The 9,794-nt window shown below is 35.1% G+C and overlaps 1 protein-coding gene across 5 annotated transcripts in view; it reads right to left on the minus strand.

The window, feature by feature from the left end:
- Window positions 1–9,794, minus strand: part of Pcdh7 (protocadherin 7) — a 434,303-nt gene that overhangs the window by 986 nt on the left and 423,523 nt on the right. The window lies entirely within an intron of this gene.

The raw sequence follows: 9,794 nt of genomic DNA on the forward strand, positions 1-9,794 counted from the left end.
ACAGGAAAAAAATATTAAATGCAAGAAAGATAATTTTCTATATCTATAAATTATCCCAAAGATAGTATACTGGATTCCTCTTGTGAATGCATTATTCATAGAGTACACAAATATGCAGAACCTTATATTTAAAAGACATTCTATAAAACAAGGGTGACTGAGAAGCGGAACCTAAACTGACAGCACACTAAATGGGGAAAAATATGGAAGCAAAGTACAAGTAGGTTATTACTGTATCACCTCCTGTTCCCGCCCCCACTCCCACCCTGTTCCCCACCACCATGATGAATGACCTAATGTGTGTGGTAGAACAGTTCTTGAGTGTTAGATGGAAATACATTTATAAAGGTATTTTCTGAACAGAAATCTGAAATTCAATGTATTGAGTAAGTGTAGTTAAGTTCTGAAATGATTGATGAAACAGCATGTATGCCTAATTAATGATGTTTTCTAAAGTAATGGGAAATGAATTCAATTTCTGAAAAAAAAAGCCATTTTCAGAGTTCTTATTGGTATGTGGTATGGATAAGTCAAATCATGATATGTGATTATATACTTTCTTAACTTGAGAATCTTTTTACTGGCTTTGATTATTATTGAGAGTGTGGGAGAGGGGAGGGAGGGAGAGAGAGAGAGAGAGAGAGAGAGAGAATCTATCTTAAAGGATTCAAAAAAGATAACCTGTAGGGTTTTATTTACTGAATTTTATAATTTAATTTATTACCACATAAAAAACTTCATGTGATCTCACTGCATCATATGGGTATCAAATTATTGCAAGACAGAATGTAATAAGAAACAAATTCAGGCTCCTCCTTTTACATTCATACAGCATGACCTACAAGTGCATAATCTCAAGTGGATTTGGTTTAAAATGGAAAATAAGGTTATTTGCATTATTCCCAACATTTTTTGGGTTTATTTTGCCAAATGTTGTAAATGGAAACACTGTGATTCTTCAATATTGGCATTTGTCACCTTACTGATTTTTTGAACTACAGTGGTCTGTGGTTTTTCTGCTGTGTGTTGAGAATTCACAAGGAAACAGAAGCAGTCTTCACAGGAAATTTAGTTTTATTGAAGGTAAAATGTAAAGGTATTCACACTGCTACTTGATTTCTGAATGAATAAATCCTTCAAATTTTATTACCAGAAGGAGGTTCCCCCACTCCGTTGCTTTTTTTTTTTTTTCTTTAATGTTTATGAGCATTGCCTCATTACCTGCATGTGTGTGAGTGCACCCGTGCAGTGCAATGGCTGTGGAGATCAGAAGAAGGGCTCAGATCCCCTGGAACTGGGGTTGTGAATGGTTGTTAGCCATCATGTGGCTACCAGGCCCTCTGCAAGAGCAGTCAGTTCTCTTAACCACTGAGCCATCTCTTTAACCTGCTCCTCATTGCTTTTTTATGTTATATCCCTTTACTCCATTTCTCATAAAAATTAAAATATTAATTCTTTTTAATCTAGATTTTGTAATTTAATTGTTTCAAACAAGGAAATAATAAACTCTATGAGAACATAGTCTATCTTGGGTGGCACAATGGCTTGAAACAGAAAAAAATATGAAGGGTCAGATTAGATCTATCTTTTTACTTAAAACAGTTTTTCACTTCTTTAAGAAATTCGAAGTGTTCTTCTTTTGATAGTGTTTATCCAGCACACATAAAAATTTGTGTATTTAGTTACTGAAATAGGAAACATCTTTGTGAAAGAGGTTGCTGTTACCTATAAAAATGACCTAGCATTGTCTTCCATCAGCTCTCAGCATCTATATATCTCACCACAATTTGGCAGTTTGCTTATGCAATGAAGTTTGTACAGGAAGTTCCTTTTAAGGAATTCAGTTGCTTTAGTTTCAAATAGCACAACTGTTGTTGTTTACACTTGGTTTGAGGTGCATTTAGTGCAACTGATTGGAAAATCATACCAATAACATAGTAACTCTTCTTAACTTTTTTGTAACTTTTATATGAGAGTAGCCCATAGATAGTAAGGAATTAATTTCATTTCAATTTGAATCATTTCATAATCAGTTATAAGTGAGGCATGTAATCCTCACCCTCTGTCCTTATTTCATAGTGTAGAGTATTTCTTGCTAAAAATGTTTTATTCTTACTGCTTTGAAGGAAAGGCAGCTTGTGTTTTCTGCTATCATCTACATGCAAGCTGCCACATCTCTATCCAAGAACCATGACTTTTAATAAGGATTTCCTGTCATTTCCATAGTCAAGCACTTGATTGGGGACCACAGTGGAAGCTGACAAGTCTAATTGGCTGAGACATGTTGCAGTGTTTGTCATCAAATTTAGAAAATAATCAAGAACAACTATAAGGGAATCATCAGGAGCAATCAAAACTTCCAATCCTGGTGACTGAAATGAATCTTCAAGAGCAACATCAATGATTAACAAACCCAATTTATATTATGATGCAATTTATTTAAGGAAGGCATGAGTCTTAATAGTTTTCTGTATTTATACATTTTTCTCATTTTAATTATGCAGGAAGGAATATATTATTTTTAATAAAAATGTTATATAGGATCATTGAGAATCATTAAGCATAATTCTTTCAGAAAAGATAGACTTCTAAAATGTCCTATATATTTTTGTGAGGGAATATAGAGGCTGACCTTCTGACAAACAGAGCCTCTATGTTTGTCTTCCATGGAAAAATGTGTCTTAAACATCTAAGAATGTTATTTTATCTTTAATTTCATATTATTACCCTTCATTTTGATCGGAGTGGAGATGGAAAACAGACAATATGAATCTTGTTAGTTAGGATGGAATAAATTAATTTAAACATAAAATATTGTATTTTGAAATACAATATTTTATATCAGCATTTCAAACATATCAGGTGTTTGAAGGTATTTTTTATTTTACATCCCTTTAACACTTTTCTTTCATTTTCTTTCATTTATTTATTCACTTATTTTGTGTGTGTGTGTGTGTGTGTGTGTGTGTGTGTGTGTGTGCAGAAGCTGTGGCATGTGTGTGGATGTAAGAGGAACAATTTGCAGGCATTCTATCCTTCCATCGTGTATGTCCCAGGATCGAATTCAGGACATGAGGCATGGTGGCAAGCTCCTTTAGCTGTTGAGCCATCTTACTCCCACAACGCCAACTCTTATCAAACATTGAAACAACTGAATATAGAAATGGTATTCAGGGGGTTGGAGAGAAGCTCAGTGATTAAAAGCACTGATTACTCTTGAAGAGGACCCAACTTTGATTCCCAGCACCCACATGGTGACTAACAACTCTCCATAACTCCAGTTCCAGGGGATCCGATGCCCTCTTCTGACCTCTGCTGGCACTGCACAAGATGGGTGCACTTCCATACATGCAGGCAATATACACATACATACATATAAAATAAAAATAATAAAATATTTTAAAAAGAAATGGTATTCAACAGATCCTGTTCTTGCTTTCATTACTTGTCTAATGCCCCATTTTAACCAAAGTATACAATTTGCTGGAAAGCCTGCATTAATTTGGAGAGCTAAATTCCTTCCTTAGAAGTCCTTTAAAGTTAACTTCTTGCTCAAATTACAGTTACAAGCCGTTACAATAGCCAGAGATCCTAGAGTAGTTTATAACATGTGAAGCACCTGAATACCAAGAAGGATGGAAGCAGTGAGGAGTCAGACCTATGCAAGAGCTGAGGCCAAAGGATAAATGTTTTGACTTTCAGTTTAGTGTTTCCCTATTATACCACATTGCTCCTTTCTAAAATGTAACAGCAGTGTTGTTTAGAGGTCAATTATGGCTACCCACACCCGTAACAGAAACCTACAGTCCTGAAGGGGGAAAAAAATGTGAGCAACACATAACACAGTTGCCACAAAGTTCTACATGTTATTGCCTAGTTAAAAAAAAAAAAAAAAAAGGTTTAATCTCCTTAAAACTGTAAATCTAAACTAGGAAAACTCATACACTAATTGAAGAACTCAAGTTCTTTAAAAGAACTGTATTCTTTCTTAAGAAGGGAAGATGTGTGGATGGTGAGCAGATGGTGCTACAATGACTTCAGCAAGAGGTGACAGAGAGATAATATGCAGAATCATTAGAAATAACAAGGAAAGCCAAGATTCACAGAGGCACATTATGTTTCCAGAAGTAGCCTTGCATTATTTGAGGCCTCATTGGTATAGGAAAGCATAGAGGACTCCTTAAGGCTACTGAAGACAGCACTCCAGGAAGGAGGGTCTGGAGTGTGTTGTGGTACATCCTGCCAGAATCTCAGCAACTGCATTCTGGGTCCTCGATTGAGACTGAAGGTGCATTGTTCTCACTGTCTGCTGAAAGAAAGGCTGCACATGTTGTGTTGAGTTTTAAAATATTTTGCATGAGGCTTTGTTTTTAAGCTATATTCATCCTTTTTTTGTTCTACTTACAAATTATTTAATTTGCAGACCTCAAGAGATCAATGAACTGTTATTCAGTGTTTTGACATTTCAAATGCTCATGATAGTCCTCTACTTTATTTTTTAAAGTCAAGTAGCTGTATATTCTTAACATTACTTTACAAAATTCTTTGAATAGGAAACAGGGTGTTTTCATCTTTCTGCAGAACATGTATATTGACATCTTTTCCTCTTTTAAATTAGTTTTTTAGTTCTTGACGTCCAGATAAACAAAACCTGTTTTTTTTTTCATAGAAGCATCATGAATTTTACTAGAATTTGGTGAACTATTTAAACGTCTTATAAAAGGATAAACAAAGGGCTGGAGAGATGGCTCAGTGGTTAAGAGCACTGACTGCTCTTGCAAAGGACCCAGGTTCTGTTTCTAGCATCTAAATAGTGGCTAACAACTATCCATAACTCTGTTTCCAGGGGATCCACTGTCCTCTGAAGGTATTGCATACACATGTGCAATTAAGTGCAGGCAAAACACACACATTAAAAATAAAAATAAATTTAAAAAATAAACGGCTAAAAAAATTGAAGTGACAACAATTTCAACAAATACTTTCACATTACTTTTACCTTCATTAATTCAAAATATCTCCTTTACTCAACTTATTCAAACAAGTGGGTCCAGCAAAAATACTCAGAGAATGTAGGTGCCTGCCACCAAGTCTGAGAACCTGAGTTCATCCCTAGGATCCACATGTTGGAATGAGAGAAAACTGACACCTGAAACTTGTTTGCTGACCTGCACACCTGTGTCATACAAAATGAATAAAATCTAATAAAATATTTTTAAACAGGCTTTTTAATTTTTAAAATAATTGTTCAAAAATTATTTATATATGTCTTGTTACATATAAACAATCAAGTGATCAAGTAATTATGACCGAACTACAATTTGCTATTTTGAAAATTTTCTATTGTAATGGACAAAATTTAGGAGTGAGAGGAAAAGGTTCATGTGCACTGAGTTGAATTTGGTTTTCTTATATAAATATTCACGTGAACTGAGTTGAGTTTGGCTTTCTTCTATAAATAACTGAAAGACCTCTACATTTTACCTAAAAAGAGGAATTTGAGAAGATATCAGCAAACACACAACAAACCACAGTTGGTAGTAATCACTGATTCCGTGATCATTTGATCCATTGAACGTGACAATATTTTCTGGAAGAGTAGAAAATTTATAGCTCTGTGTGTGTGCCTTAGGCTACAAAGGGTGATTAAGAGTCCTAAAAAAACTATCACAGTATCACTTGATTCAACCAATCTAGAAAAGGGTCACTAATGGGTCATCCACCTTACTCATCAACATTTCTGGGAAAATGTAATGAGCTGTTAAAAAGGGGCAGATTTACAGACCAATGTAGCTTAGTGTGGTTATAGGCTTACATTTGGTTACATTTACGGTTGTATGAATTTGATACAATTTCTCTAAATTTAAAGTTTTAAGCATATGTGTTTAAAATCCCTAATATCTTAGTTATCGTGAGGTAAAGAGGTGATCCAAAGTATGATCTATGTTGTAAGGGTGGGATTAGGTTTGAGCAAACAGGTTGTAGATCCTAGAGAAATTTTGAGAAGATACATATTTTCTCTATCTCTTTCTCTCTGTCTCTTTCTCTCTCTCTTTCCCTCTCTCTCTCCTTTCTTCCTTTCCTTCCAAGAGTAAAGAAAATTGAATTGGAAGAGGTGGAATCTTTGTTAAAAGACACATTTTGATTTTGGTGCTGTGTAACAGTGGATATGTTATAGCACTTTTAAAATCTATACAATGGACATGAGAAAAGATTAAGTTCTTAGAATTACTCTAAGAATTAAATATGTCATTGTATGCAAAGCATATAGAATTCCCAATACACACCAGCCCTGCACCTTTACTATTAGCTACTTCTAATAAGCCTCTGGTCAATTTCATTCCTCAAAAGAACTCAGAGCACCAAAAGGTTCTCATTTAGCACAAAAGTGATTTGAACTTACAAGGTTAATTTTATCTTTATATGCCTTACATACCGTGACTAGTTCTGTTTTAATGTAGAAATAATGAGTTTAATTACGAGTATGACCTTCATCCATTTAAGATTTTAAGAAGTGCCACATGTATGATCCTACTTTTTTTAAAAACAGGAAGTTTTTGACATACCTGATCCCATGGATCTCGAATAGCTTATCAAGAGTTAATACCAGTTTTAAACCAATAGAACATACATGTTCAGTTACTTTCCCAATAGTGTCGATAAAGTTATGCTGAATGAATTTGAACTAGAGTAGCACTTCCATATGTGTGAAAATACCAGCAAGTTCTGCTTGTCCTACATCAAGTATGACCTTAGTATTTGAAGTTGGTTGAAGAATATTTATTAAATATACATCATGGCTTTTCAAAAATAGGAATTCAAGCAGTTATTTGAAGTTATCTTTACAACCCACACAGAACAATGTCGTAATTTGTCACTGCCTTTAAACCTGCTCTTAAGGTGCAGGGTGGCTGTGAGCCTGGCTTGCTTCATCAATCTGAGTAGCACAAGAAGCATCACCAATTTAAAAATGGGTCAAAATCAGCAATAAAAGGGCCTAAGACTCAAACACTGAAAATTACAGCAAGGTGATGAAAACAGGACACTACAACAACAAGATGTACCCTTCAGACATCAAAGCAATAAAGCCAAATGGTCATTCAGCCTGAGCAGACTTATTATGTACACACGATTGGTGTAAATGATGAGCAACCACCAGAAATTCCCCTAATATCTCTAAACACACCTGATTCAGATGGGTCATGACTCTGCCTACCATAAAGATGTGGCATGCATTTTGCACCCCTTGTAGCTAGGTTAACTCTGGCAGTTAGAATGAGGCAGAAGTGGGTGCTGTGCTGTTTCTAACCTAACAGCATTTGATTTTATTCTGGGAGTTCTGGGACCATCATACAGAGAGAAAGTTTGAACTCTCTACAGATGAACACCCCTGAGGAAGGAGCTCTAGTTGTCACAGATGACTCAACACATCTACATCTCTACAGGCGAAAGCAGCATAGGGGTGAGCCAGGCAACACTAACAGGAGAACCAAGATGTCAAACTATGGAAACATAACAAGTAGTAAGTCTTTGTTGTTTGAATCACTAAATTATTTGTTTGTTTGTGGTGGCAGAAGGGTGGTGTTGAAGCTACACTAGAAACAGAAATAACGACCACATGATATCTGTAACACAAAAATTGCGTTCGATGAAAGCCCGAGGTCTAGAAACAATGCTTTCCACCTCATTCATGTCTCCTGTGATAGATAAAATCTGACCAGTATTACTTCAGGTACAGCCCTTTTCAAAGAAAGTGTTCAGAGTTATAAGCACATTTAATTAAGCAGGTTAAACAGAGGGCTCCCCTTTAAAGCACTGGAAATTCAGTTCCTTTAATTACAGGAATTCACTGTGTTATACCTTGGGGAATTTTAGTTCAGGCTAGAATGCCAAGACAATATTAAAATGTCTAAACATGTTTGAAAGCATATGCAGCTTTTCCCCATACCTTAAGCTAAACTCAGTTAAACGGCAATTGAATGCATTGCAAGAATCATTTACTACCCTGAGGTTTAGACTACTGTCATTCTGAATGCGGCATCATTGCAAAAAGCTGTGGCTGTTACATGTTTGTCTCAGGCAGTCTCGCTGAACTAACTGAAAAGTGAATCTGCTGGTTGGCACATGGGAACAGCAAGATAGCAGAAACACATATGCTGACTGCTTGAGCATGATCAGTTAATGACTATCAGAGCTATGGCTTTCATTTGCTTCTTCTCCGCATCCAAGCCAATTAGAGACAGCAGAATGTCACGTGATGAAGCAGACAGGAAGGAGAAGATAGAGGTGCTGCTTATGAGCTGATGCTCTGAAATCCAGGAAAACAGCAGGGATATTTATTTCGCAAGTTACAGTTCATTATTTCACTGAGAGAAGATGCAATTTTGAGGTATCATTTTATGTGTATATTTTTCCACTGTAATAATCATTGCTCTTAGCTTTTCCTTCTCATGGATTCTCATATAGGGAATTATTTGCTTGAGGGTTCACAGACTTTATTAATCTATTGGAAATGAAGAGTTTTCCTTTCCCTCATATATGCAGATATGGACCTACATAATTTTGCATAACCGTTTGGTGGAGTTCAGAACATCTGAGTTAGAATGCTTTTATAATTTCCACATCATGGTGGAGGCAAGAAAGATGTATATTTTTACACTTAGACTTCCACCTCTTGAATTAGAATCAAGAAATATGAAATAGTTAACAATTCAGGATCTAGTCTCAAAAAATAAAAAATACAGGACTGGAGCGATAGCTCAGTGAATAAAAGCACAGGCTACTATTACAGGGGACCTGGATTCAATTCCCAGCACCCATATGACAGCTAGCAACCATAGTACACAGCTCAGTGCCTGGATAATCTGATGCCGTCTTCTGACCTCCGCAAGCATTGAACAGCAGGGCACACTTACATACATGCAGGCAAAATGCACTCATATGCATAAAATCAAAATAATAAATACATGTCATAACTGTGCCTAAGATATTTAAAGACCACAAAACATGAAATATGTTAAGAAGTGAGGGAAAAAAGCATAGGTTGGATTATGTTATAATTTTATGGTAATTTACTGAAATGCCAAAATCTTCAAAACTCAAAAATTTATGATTTTACTTAAATAAAAAAGTAATGCCTTGGATGTCTTTAAAGGAGTGAGAACATTTTATTTGGAAAATTACAAATTCATCTGTGCTTTGTGTCTTGAGCTGTGAGTAACTGGATCTTTACTTACCCAGGGAAGTGAACGAAATTCTTTTCATAATGGAATTTTAAATAAAAACAATAATGACTAGATGAAAATTTAAAAACAACAGAATTTGTTAGCTACTTTACACAATTTGTTTAGCTACTTTTTTGCCGGGAAGTTTGATGATTTGGATAGCATTGAAAGATTTGTGAATAATAATTTATAATGACTTTAGTGGCCTGAAATTTTTGTTCTAACACAACTGGGTTATTATCTGCTAGCATAATCTGTTTCTCATTAACTCTATAGCCAAGATGTTAGTCAGTTGTTCATTATCAGTCATGAAGCTACAGATCACATGCCCCACAATATATATTAATATTGATTTTAAAATGGATGTTTATAGCAAATAGAGTTTCTATTATTTATAAGAATAATACCCTTGAGTTGAGTTCTACCACTGTCTATTTCCACTGCCTTCAAGCAGTAGAATTCTATCTTTGCTTCCAAATATTAATGTAGTATATTATTTTATATAAATAAGGGTTTACAAAAAAGAAAACTGAAAAAGAATCATTTAGTAGACACTACTTTCTCATTTAT

Source organism: Nannospalax galili, unplaced genomic scaffold (assembly GCF_000622305.1).
Source record: "Nannospalax galili isolate Female #2095 unplaced genomic scaffold, S.galili_v1.0 scaffold292, whole genome shotgun sequence".
NCBI classification, from domain to species: Eukaryota; Metazoa; Chordata; class Mammalia; order Rodentia; family Spalacidae; genus Nannospalax; species Nannospalax galili.